Source organism: Electrona antarctica, assembly GCF_951216825.1.
Source record: "Electrona antarctica genome assembly, chromosome: 9".
NCBI classification, from domain to species: Eukaryota; Metazoa; Chordata; class Actinopteri; order Myctophiformes; family Myctophidae; genus Electrona; species Electrona antarctica.
In genome coordinates, this window is record NC_136790.1 from 22188799 (window position 1) to 22200351 (window position 11553).

Sequence of the window (11553 nt, forward strand, 5' to 3'; positions counted from 1 at the left end):
ATTTGCTCATTTGCAAAAGTAAAGCTACTTTCTGACTAGTTGCTTCATTTGAGAGGCTTATATCAGCTTTTGGAAATAAATGTTCAGAGGTTTTGTTAGTATCCCATGTGTTATTATATGTTTACATGTTCATCAGCTAATTAAAATGGCAAGTTCATACATGTTCTCCTCATGGGACCCCATCATAATTCACAGAGGGCTCATTTTCCTCCTAGCATTTATTAATTGTTGAATTCAATGTTTTTCATAGCTAATTGAACATACTTTAAATGATGTTCAGCTAAGCTGCAGGCGGCAGGATATTGTTGTCTACTGGGACAGCATAGTGAAATTGTTTTTCTTTTTGGCTGTAGGTTTCTTTTACGTTCTGACTTGTGAGCATAATGAGCTTCACAACAGATTAAGACATGTACATACATATAGAAGAACTATAATGTTGTAATTTGAGAATCTTTGTCAAATCTAATCTTGCTAAATCTATTCCAACATTTTAATAGACAGATTTCAACTGTTTGTCATTCATTATTGTGTGAAGCACATGATTGACTAGAGTCTTTGAATGGCTCAATGTCTGTGCCTTGTTCTATTCCACATTAATGAAAACATATACTGTACCACACAGTCATAGCTCAGTTCATCAAGGCAAAGCAAGGCACTTTCATTTGTATAGAACCAGCAAGCAACAACATGCCAATTCAATTTGCTTCACACAAAACATTAAGAAAAAACACATTATAAAAGGACATTTGAATACAATAAAAAATGGCCAAGAATTAAGAGGTTAGAACAGAAGAATAAGCTAAAATTAAGAAATAAAGAGAATAAAATAAATATCAGTAAAACAACATTCTCCTGCCTCCTGCATTATGTGCAAATTCAAAACGCGTGGTATGCAAGGCCGTTGAGTGATATCCAACGAGCACTTCTGAACTCTGACACTTAGAAAATAAATCACTTGCAAGGAATTTCTTGACAGGAAGTAGCTCATATCATATCATATCTACGGTAGATTCTTATGAAACAAACACTTTGCAGGATAATAATAATAATTCAAGCTTTTCGTACAGCTGCAATGTTGGTGAGTTTAGCGTTGTTTTAATACATTCAGATAGGACCTTTCTGTTTGGATGAATATGGGCTTTGCTGGCAAGATGGATGCAGTCTGCATGTGGTCAATAGTGTAGATAAGGTAGTCCCTGTCCTGTAAGTAGGATGCAAAACAACATAGGCCTTCTACTGTGCCAGAAAGTACCACCTAATTTCCCAGCTGGTCAAGTAATATTGTGGGCGAATGTGTCAAATGCAGCACTGTGATCCAGTAATATTAACTAGGGCTGTTCAGTTGTTGAAAATGACTGGAGTCAGCCAACAGCAAGGGTCAGTCACACACGCATTCTTCGGTATATGACGATTAGGGCAATTGTCTTGGTTGTATAATTATTAAGTAGCCTTTAAGACCTGTGGCTCTCCAGATTTTGAAAGTGAAATATCCCTTTAACATGAGAGAGCTTGATTTACAAGTACACACCCTGGACATGATGCTAGTAGGTTGAAGGACCCCCAATCCAAAGCAGGGAGGCATTGGATGCCATTTTACATGCCATTTTCGTTGGACCTCCCTCCTCCCAGTCAGGGCGGACACTATAACCACAAGGCCACTATATTATTTGTGGTTGCTAAATCAATCATTTCCCCATAAATGTATTTGTGACAAGGTACTGCACAATATAATGGTCATAATGTTAGTGGGACACAACACATAAACATGTCACTATTGTCTAAAACTGATCTTATAATTGATCCTGAAATTAGATGCAGTGGGCATAAGTAAATCTTAAGGCAGACATCAATATTGAATCAATACTCAATTGTCTGTAATTTGCTTGATTTAGAGGGTTTTATGTAGCCTTATCATATGAATCATCTGTATGGTAGTTTTCTCACTACCATCTCCACTGGGAATATTGTTGTTTCATCATGGCCTAATGAATTGTGGGATGAGTATTCATTATCTATTCCCAGGTGTAGGATGCATCATGGCTGGCTTCAGTAGTCTATGCTTAAGTCCTTACATGACTTAAATCCCATATTGTATTGCAAAATTACATAATAATAAAACTATTGCCATGTCAACCTTATCATCATGACAATGTAATAAAACTGTCTTCTATCATGTAAAGAATGGAGATGTTCTTAATAGTATCATTCCACTTTCCTCCACAGGAAGGTGCTGTGAGACTAGTATCTCTATATAGAACAGATTTAGGTGTGTTGGTTTTTAAATGTAAAGATGAACCAGATTTCAGGGTTTGTCACTTGATAAAGATGGTGATGGTATTTTATCTACAAATGTACATAGCATATTGTATTGTATATAAAACATATATTTTCTTTTAAAGAATTCCCCATTCAGTGCAGCAGTACAGCTGAGATACAGCTTGCACCTGTATTAAGTGAGGAATGTAATTTCTTTCAGTCAATAGAGGTCCAAGCTGTTGTTATCCCTTCATTAACAGTTACATTTTCTATGTCATTGTTGAGCAAGCTGGACCTTTGTGTCTTGCAAATGAATCCCCCCTTTAATTCTCTCCTTCTATTTGAGATCTGTCAATGCAGCGTGCGTGCGCGTGCGTGCGTGTACGTGTGTGCGCGCACGGGGGGGGGGGGGGGGGGGGATGCTGGTGCAGTCATCTGTATTGATCTCAGGTAATTGGACGCTGAGAGAAGGGGAGACTAAAGTCAATGAACCATATATAACAACAGATCCAACAACAAGTGGAGTGTCTAGCAGTATAAGAACACAGCAATTTGACTAGTGTGATAGAGAGGGACCAGCATGTGACATGTTTGTGTATGTGGGGGTAAATTCACTCCAAATCTTCTGCATTCACATCTGTCTTTTAACGTTTGAGTTATTCTTCAAGACAGAGTAGTCCTGAGTCTGTATTAATGTGTGATTTTACATAATCTGCCTGTGGTGTGTTAAACTCTTAAGATTCATCTACAAACTCTCCCCCGGAGGAATGCAATCCGAGGAGCTCTGATGGATGTAGGAAGATGGCTTTAAAATAATAGCCCAGACAGAAACCCAACCATGAAAACCTTTATGTATGAAAAGATTTTACTCTATGGAAAATAGAGTTTGGACAGAGAAACAACAGACTTAAGGTATATCAAAGTTACTTTTATCTTAAATTCGGATTCAGAGAGCGGTACAGTTGCAAAGACAATAGAGATAGAAGAGAGATATGTCCACAAAGTTTCAAGATGCTCTGAACAATATCACATCAATTCCACAATCAAATGTGAAATATGGAGAAAATGTCCTACATATCAGTCCACAGTTGTCACATTTCAATAGGTTGAAATGTCATAACATAGAGAGGTGAGTGCTGTCATCTGGCGACATTTGGTCTGAAGTCTGTTTTTGACTTCAGTCACGTTGAATCCTTGATTAAACTTGCTCAATCCAGTTTTTATCTCCTTATCACTGTGGTGAGAGGTTATTGTCCTTGTTGTTCCCATCTTTAAGGCCATTATGTTGTTTTCCTCCTAAAGGCCATTTGGGTGTTATCATTTTTCATTGGTATAAGTGACAATCTGCAGTGTGTGACAGCTAATAGTAGACTCGGTAAACATGCAAACATTACAGAAAACAGTACATGGTGTGACAGGGTGGTCCTGCACATACAGACACTACAGAAAACAGTACATGGTGTGACAGGGTGGTCCTACACATACAGACACTACAGAAAACAGTACATGGTATGGCAGGGCGGTCCTGCACATACAGACATACGGTATTTTTAACATCGTTATAAGATGTGATCACAAAAATATGAAATAATAAAACATAATAAAATAAAATATCTATCAAGCTCCTTCGTGCAATGCTGTCCCTCATGGTGGTGGGAGTCCCAGGGAACTCTGCTGTCATCTTGGCCTTCCTCCTGGCGTTGTACCAGGAGAGCCGACTCCTCCCCCCGGCCGACATCTGGCTCACTTTCGCCTACCAGTGCCTGAGCATCGCCCCTCCGGGCCTCTGTCCGTGCCCTGTTGTCCCGCTACCTGGCGCTGGGCTTCCTCTCCCTCATCCTCAACACCTGCATGAGCTCCGCCGCCGTCCTCTTCTCCCAAAGCCGCCACAACGACTCCAGCCTGGGCCAGGTGGGCAGGGTGCCATGACCCTAGCCACTGGCCAGTCTCATTCTTCTGGTCTTCCTCTGCAGACACAGTCAGCAGGCAAAGGGGCGCCGGAGCGGCGGTGGAAGCAGCGGGACAGAGCAACGGCCCGCCAAGACCGTGGTAGCCCTTGTGACTCTGTAGGCTATGTGGTCCTGTATGGAGTCGACAACAGCCTCTGGGTGTACACGCTTACTGTATGCGTTCCTCTGTGATCTCAGACCTCCGTATATTTTTCTCCTCGCTCTATGCAGCGCTCAGTCCCATGGTAATTATCGCCTCCAACAGGAAGGTGAATGGCAGGTTGAGGTGTGTAGTGCAGAAGAAGCCTGTTCAAGATAAAGCAATGGCTTTGTCTGCTAGGCCTATATAAGAGACATCAAACTGTTGCAGCAGTAGAAAGGAATAGGTACAGATAAAGTATAGAGACAGCAATACATAGAATAGAAGAACATAAGACTATACCAAGCATAGACATGGCTATTCACCATGTCAGATTATTATATACCCCCCACGGCTCTATACTATAGGTTTGCTTTTCAACTGCTTTCACACACTGGGACACAAATAACCCTTGGAATTTCTTGTTATCCTAAATGTAATGTATTATGCTTATGTGTAATAACAATTACAGGTAAAGGTGTCTGCACAGTGCACACTGCTGCACTTTTCTGATTTTTAGCTGCGTTTTATTTTCTTCAGAAAAATGCGTCCAGTCTGCCAAGGACCTTTACAGTAAGACATTAGTGATGAATGTTTTGCTGAGACCATGAATATGTTTTATGATTTTATAAAGGGAAGAAAAAGATTTGAACAAGATGATGCTGTCCTGTCATAAAAACAGTATTGCTCCACGCTGCATGGATCTGCTGATCTGGCCACATATTGCTTTGTTTGTTCATTCATTAGCTCCCCTCGGTCTTAATTGGGTGGAAGAATTATAACTGGATGAAGGCTCACAGTTGCTGTCAAATGACTTACAGCCACCTATTTAGTTATAATTAAAGCTTTGAGTAGATTCTGGGAAATGTCCCGTGCTAATGAAGCAGGTTAATTGCCCCACAGAGAATTGAGTGGAACCTGATGGGACAACTGTTCTTCAGAGAAAATACATAGTTACTTTACCATTTGTTTACAAAAAGGTTGTGTGCGGATTTTTGTTGAGGAAGATGCAACAAAATGTCTGTCTGATGTGACTCTACATCATAATGATGCAGGTGTACAATTAGTGAGGAGACTGCACACTGTAAGTCAATATCGGTATTCATTTAATTTGGAGAGTGGAAACATTGGACCTGTAAAGTTCTATATGCGAGTACAACGGTTTCGTCTCATCGTAATTAAATCTTTGGTCTGAACTAGGCGTTTAGAGCACACCTAGAAAGTTTACCATGAGTGTGACAATGGGGTATATTTTGGGGGATCAGTTACATATAATTAAAATTGCCACACCTTGGCAATTGTGTAACTACCTTTAATTCGCCTTGGTGAAGTGAGGTGTTTGAGAGAGGGAACCAAAAAGCTGAAAATGGGGCTGTCCCACAACCAGTGTGCATCCACACTTGTGTGCAATGTTGTACTTGCATGTGAGCAGGATATTACATTAGATTGTGTTTGTGCTTGTGTTAACCTTTGTCTTAACCACTGGATGAAGTCAATACATTAAATATATAGGATACATCTTTTTATTTTATTGTAACTTTGGGGGGGAGGGGGGTGGTGCAAAAGTTGACAATTATGGATGAAAAACTAAACTAAACTTTCAGAAGGTCTCCCTTGATGAAAATTCCATATTTTCTACTCTTCACAGCACAGAAATCTGATAACATGATACAGACTCCGGTGGAATGAAGGACAGAACATACGGATCATTCCCTGACACAGTAATAAGGATTCACTGGTTATGGGTGGGGCAAGGATGGCTCCTGTCACTGCACAGGATAGGATGATGTCATTCGGCTTGTTCCTGTAGAAAACATGTGGTAATTAGATTAGTTCAAGTGGAACAATAATGGGAAAAACACAACAAAATATATATATATATATATCCACTTGGGTAAACCTTTGCACTTAAACCCTATACTTCTTTGCCCATCTACAATCTCACAATATACTTTCACCTATGTCCTCCCAGAATAGAGTTAGCGTCCATGTTTAGAGTAGCACAGGCTTTTGCTGCATGTGCTTGTGCGTGTGCGTGTGCGTGTGCGTTTGCGTGTGCTTGTGCGTGCGTGCGTGCGTGCGTGCGTGAGAGAGTGAGAGAGTGAGAAGGGTGTGCCTCCCTGTACAAGATGGGACCTGTCTCTGTCTACTTAGTTCCATTCCTCAGGAGTGTTCTGGGCTGCAGTAAACGCATTGCTGTGGAGAATCCTGTTGCAGCTCATCATTACTACCTTACTTTCCTAGCGCCAGCCAAATTCACAATAATAGTTCATAATAGTTATACATTCCATATTTCCTCTTTTTTTTCTTCTTTGTTTTTACTTTAGATTTTTTAGAACAAAGACAGAATCTATCAAGAAAAAAAGCAGTAAATTGTTTCCTGATTCCTATTATTAATTTCCCAGTTGCCACTTACCTGGCTGGCATCAGAGTATGACTCCACAATTCCAAATCCTTGTAGCGGATGTTAACTAACTGGAAAAACAACAGAACATAGCGTTATACCCAACATTTACATTTCTGGAGAGAAAAAGAAAATCAACCATTGATTTCAATTACTGTCGAAATCTGACAGTAGTCTACTGTTGAAACCAAACAACAAAAAACAAACGAAAAACACACACCACAAAACCAAACCAACCAAGCTGTCATGTCGTCCACAGTGCAGGTTAAATGAAGTGGAACGACTGCCAGTAATCCATCCCTGCCGTGTCTGATGTCAGTCTGTTTACCTGCACCAGGTAGAGGCATTTTAGCTTCCCGCGTCCACCAATGGCGTCGCACCAGCTAAGGTAAGCCTCGCCCCTTTACTGCCCTCAAGTCGGTCTACACCCTAATATAGCCCTCTTGGCCAGGAACTGTTATGTCAAGCCAAAACCCACCCCTCCCTAATTCGAAACTTAACATACAGTATTTCTTTTACGTTAGAGTTTGAATCACTAAAGCATACAGAATCACATGACCATGATGAGAATTCATGTATTTCTTTGGTCTGTGACATTGGGTCATTGCAGGGATGTATGAATGACTGACATAGTAACAGAAATACATACAGGCTCAGGCATATAGGGCAAAGAAACGTTCACATAAATCGCCTCTGTGATGTCACAGTGACATCTGGCTAGACCCAGAAATAAGTAGTTTTAAGAATTGTTTTGCTATGACTATCCTACCCTAACAGAATGCTTCTTGAGCCTGCTCAAATAGAAAGCAAGAGGTTTTGTTCAGACATGAATACATGACATTTAATTGAAATGTCAGAAATAATATCCCCTCCCCCTCCCCTTTTTTAAGCTACTCATTTTGTGTTTGCCTTTAGTTCATAGGCCAGTTTCCCATGCATTGTGCCCTGTTTATGTGAAAACTGAACTCTATAATAATTGTACAGTAAAACCTTATAAGCACATAACTGTCTACGATGTCAACAGCAGTCATAATTCATCATAATTGTTTCACTTCTTATACATTGATAGCTTGTAGTGCACATTTGGTGCCTTTGTAGAAAAGTTAAACACATTTTTAGAGCTGCAAGAATAGCTGTCAGGACATATGAGACGCGATTAATACAGCTCTCATTTGATTTTCTGAATCCATAGTTCCAAGTGTGACCCAATGGTCTATATCCACCCTGTTTCACTGAGTCCCTCAGACACGGAACATGGCATGCTCATGTTCTAACATGCCTGGAATGCCGCAGTGCCTGACTACAGGGAGCTCGGATGATGAGGGGAAGATTTCAACAGTTATTCCGTCTTGACAAACATGCTGCTTTGAGATGTGCACGTATTTCTGTGGAAAAAATGTCTGAGACACTGAGATCTGAGATCTCCAGAGATACAGTACATACACATTCGGGGGCACGTTAGGTGACGCTTGCATTAACGTTCTGACAGTCTAGTTAGTAGTTACCAGACGCACAGAAAAGACAAGAGTGACTGCATACGAATGGAGAATATGAGATAGAAAGCATTAAGACAGACATGAATATGGATGTCTGCATGTGTGAGCAGTGGAACTGGATGACTGTACCTATACATCTACATGCATATCTCTATGATTCATGTAAGGGAGATAAAGCAGATTAGAGGCCCTTCCCTATCAAGGCAGTATGGAGACAGACCACACAGTCGGGGGGGAGGGGAGGGGGGTGCTTAGGCCTGGGGCAGTTGGGTTGCAGCTGACTCTAGCCGCACCACTTGCAGGTAAGATATGTGCTGCTGTGCCTAGACTTGAAAGACCTTCAAGATTACACTGCTGCTGTTTCTAACAGTGTGTTAGAAACAGAAAGAGAGAGAACTGTACTAAATGTATAGTATACATGTATGTACTGTAAACCACTTTAAACGACTAGATGAGAATTCAATATGTTGCAGGCCTCTTGACATAATGAAATAATCAAAGGTAAGGTTAGGTGGAATCATTATGAATTTTAATCATGATTCTACTCAGGCTTGCAAGATTTTCCATGACAAATCACTCAAATACATGTCCTTTATTCCAAAGGCTTCAAGGCAAAAAAAATCATTCAATCAATCCAGGAATTGACACTCCTTTTCCAATTCATAAATCGAAGAATGCCTGCAATGGAAAGGTCATATCATCTAACCTGCAAATAATTAAGTTAGAATAATGAATGCTCGATCATCAGTAAATGGACTGCAGTTGGTGATTGTATTTAGAACTGATTGAACTGAAAGCAAAATCAACCTTCAAGACGGACACACACCAACCATCAGTTTATCTTTCATCAGTTACTTTTTAGAAAATGAGGCAGAAGAAGTGAGAGTAGAAATCAGCCAATATTTGAGAGGGGATGATCTTCATTGGCATGTCAGTTTGCAGAGATTTATCCTTTGATGAGCCAATCCACAGTCTTCCCCTAGGGAAGCTGTTTCACACAGCATACCGTGAATACACAAGCATTGGCTCAGAGATTTTAATCTGTCTTAATGATTGTGCTTAAAACAGAGCTGTGCTGAGCAGATGCTCATGTCGATGATGAGAGCCAGACTGAACATGGAATAGGCTATTTCAGAAAATTGTTTTGAAGCCATTTTATTTTTAACACAGGAACCTCTAATTCCAGCAAAATGCCAGACAAATTAACCACATTCGGAATGAAAGCACTGTAACAATCTAGTTGTGACTCCTCTAGTGTTCTATTAGCCTACAGGTCTTACTTTTGGCCATGTTTAACTACACCCCCTGTATACTAATGTTCTATAGATGCAGACTTTTTACCATTCAAGGTTTCGTGATGGGTTCAATATATTTAATAATATTGTTGCAAAAGCACAACACACACTGTACCAATAAACAAACAAACAAAATAAGCAAATAATAATAATAATAATAATAAAAGTGGGAAATTAAGAGATTGTATCCAAAAACGTATATGTCCATTGTCCATATATACCCCCAACCGGTCCTTGAGGGGGTCCCCAGCATAATGAGACAGTACCTTAACTTAACACAATCAGTCTAACCCTATTTCATACTCTGGCTATTCAAACATGTTTTTGAATACCATGGCCAAGCTCAATTCAATTTAATTAAATTCAGAAGGGCTTTATTGGCATGAGAAAACATACGTTTACATTGCCAAAGCAGAAAGCACAATACAAGCTCAATACAATCACACATTGTGAGCTTGTAGAGCTGCTATTTTTTGAAAATGTTGCAAAAACCTTGAAAGAAATCAGACAAATCTGGGGAAAAAAAGGTTATGGCACAACATATGGAGGTTTGCAGTCAAATGCATATCAATTTGGGTTCCTTGACATGAAAAAGTTTAAGAACCACTGCATTTTAATGAAGCAGAGCTGAGATTGTTTCCCGTGTCCTCCCTATCTCCACCCTCAATCCACAGAGGTGGAATTTTCCATGCAGGCGGTTCCCTGAGTCTGCAGTGGAATGCCGACAAGATGGAGCATGTCTGCAGACTGCAGAGTACACTCACTGCCTTCACTTGGCATACTGGAGGTACAATTGAACTTATACACACCATGTCCAGCTTCTCATAAAGCGAGGGTGGGGGTGGTGAGGGTCAATTAGTCCGGGTGTAACTACTACATACATCCTCTTGTATTGGTTGTGATGCAGCTGATTGCTGTATACAGTTTAGGCTGGGTAAGAATTATACTAATGGCCACACTTATCTGATCTTCTCTGTTGTAGAGATCAAAGTTAACAACTTTAACAAAACCTATAACCTTTGTTGACTGGGGTCCCCCATGGGTCTATGCTCGACGAAAATAGCCAATTTCAAAGCTCACAACTTGTCACTACACGACGCATTGTGAGCTTGACGATCTGCCGTTTTCCCAAATGTTTGCTTATTTTGACATTCCCAGAAAAGTTCAAACACCTGGAAATGCCGGTGAACAGTAATTACTCTGTAGGGGAAGGGTTTGAATATTATTGAGGTTTATTTTGATTGGGTCACTTGAGTTGAGCCACTATGTGTCTCGATTAAATACTCTAGACCAGGGGTTCTCAACGTTTTTGGCCGGGGACCCCCGAAAATGCTTTGGCAACGTCTCGGGACCCCCGACCCGCCCCCTCCCGACCCCCAATATAAATTGACTGCTACAATAACCTTAAACCATTTTGGGCGGGAACCCCTTTTGGTGTTTTAAGCATTGTTATAATTTAGCTATTTTTGAAAAATCGTGAAAAAAAAAAGAAAAAATAACTTTTTTTTTTCTTTTTTTTTTTTAAAATAATTTGGGGACCCCCTAAAATAATTTGGCGACCCCCCGAGGGGTCGCGACCCACGGGTTGAGAACCCCTGCTCTAGACCACTTTTTAGCTCGAGACCCAAAAAATAAATTAGATGTTTGGCCGGGACCCAAAATAGTGAAAATAGCCGATCTACAAGCACACAACACATTGCGCATCGCTTGTAGATCGGCTATTTTCACTACTTTTTAAACATTTGTTTTCAAATTAAATGTATTTATTTCTAATCGTGAAATTCTTTAGAAAAATCTTTCTAGTCGTTTTTTAATTATTAATCATTTATACTTTTTTCTTTACTCATGACTCATAAAAATGTGTCTGTGACCCACAAATTGTGATTGTAGAACCCTCCGACCTGCATTGGATGGTGGAGATTCAAGTTTGTTGGATCTACCACCTCCATGACCCTAAATGAAAGGCCAACATTGACTCAAAACACATTTTGACAAAAAGGCTCAATAGAGGATG

General features: G+C 40.2%; 1 long non-coding RNA gene and 1 pseudogene across 2 annotated transcripts; one reads left to right on the forward strand and one right to left on the reverse strand.

Moving 5' to 3' along the window:
• Positions 1 to 3203: 3203 nt before the first annotated feature.
• Positions 3204 to 4717, forward strand: LOC306929151 (olfactory receptor class A-like protein 1; annotated as a pseudogene). The gene has a single exon. The product of its transcript is annotated as an olfactory receptor class A-like protein 1 (transcript).
• A 1722-nt stretch (positions 4718 to 6439) lies between these two features.
• LOC306929155 lies at positions 6440 to 7000 on the reverse strand. The gene is made up of 3 exons (XR_013790755.1): positions 6969 to 7000; positions 6761 to 6815; positions 6440 to 6540 (listed from the first exon to the last, which is right to left on the reverse strand). It is a non-coding gene; the product is annotated as an uncharacterized lncRNA (long non-coding RNA).
• Positions 7001 to 11553: the final 4553 nt, after the last annotated feature.